Source organism: Crocodylus porosus, unplaced genomic scaffold (genome assembly GCF_001723895.1).
Source record: "Crocodylus porosus isolate Cpor-Errol unplaced genomic scaffold, CroPor_comp1, whole genome shotgun sequence".
Lineage (NCBI taxonomy): Eukaryota > Metazoa > Chordata > Crocodylia > Crocodylidae > Crocodylus > Crocodylus porosus.
Window position 1 is genome coordinate 82,665,093 of NW_017728886.1, and position 912 is coordinate 82,666,004.

Genomic DNA, 912 nt, shown 5'->3' on the forward strand with positions numbered 1-912 from the left:
GGATTAAGATTTCTCACTTTTCCTCTCTGCTTCCCCATAGGATTTTTGCCTAGAGCCTTCCTCACTATTTAGAGTCTTGCTTCAAGCTACAGATTTAAAGATAAAGTAAAAATATACCATATTTACTCAAATATAAGCCAAGAATGTTTTTCCTCCAAACAGCATGAAGAAAAAAGCCCCTCATCTTACACTCACATAAAAGGAAATGTCATTAAATACATTGGCTATTAAGCTGCTGACAAAAGCAGCATGTGCTTAGTATTGGAAGCTGATTGATTAGTGGCAGCCACCACTGAGCATGATTATAAAATACATAACCTATATTGGGCAAACATGCTGATGGGAATTTTTTTTTTAAATCCTTAAAAAAATGGGTGGGTGTTGCCTCTGCAAGGAACTGGCACTGGGCCTGGAGGTACTGCAATACTAGGCTGGCTCTGGGAGGGCTAAAGCCAGACCTGATACCTTCTCCTTGGTGCCAGAAATGAAGTGCTACATTCGATATGCTGATGGAACCTTTTTAAAATTATTTTTACAATTTTTTTGAAAGTACACTTGTCACCTTACACTTATAAAGCTACACGTATTTACTATGCTTGTTTTACCAAGAATGTATGTCACAGAAGCAACTGCATATCAAAAACATGCAACTACATATAAACCCTTAAACAACATACATCAACTTCCCACAAAAAACAAACCCTTACAGGAATCTTTTTCTTCATACAGAGCCCCATGAAAAACTCAGTAACCACCTGAAACTTTCCACCCATCCCATCAGTCCTCCGTTGGTTCAGTGAGTGAAATAAGTTTGTCCAGTCATAGATTTCATAGACATTAGGGCTGGAAGGGACCTCGGGAGATCATCGAGTCCAGCCCCCTGCCCAAAGGGCAGGAAGTCAGCTGGGGTCA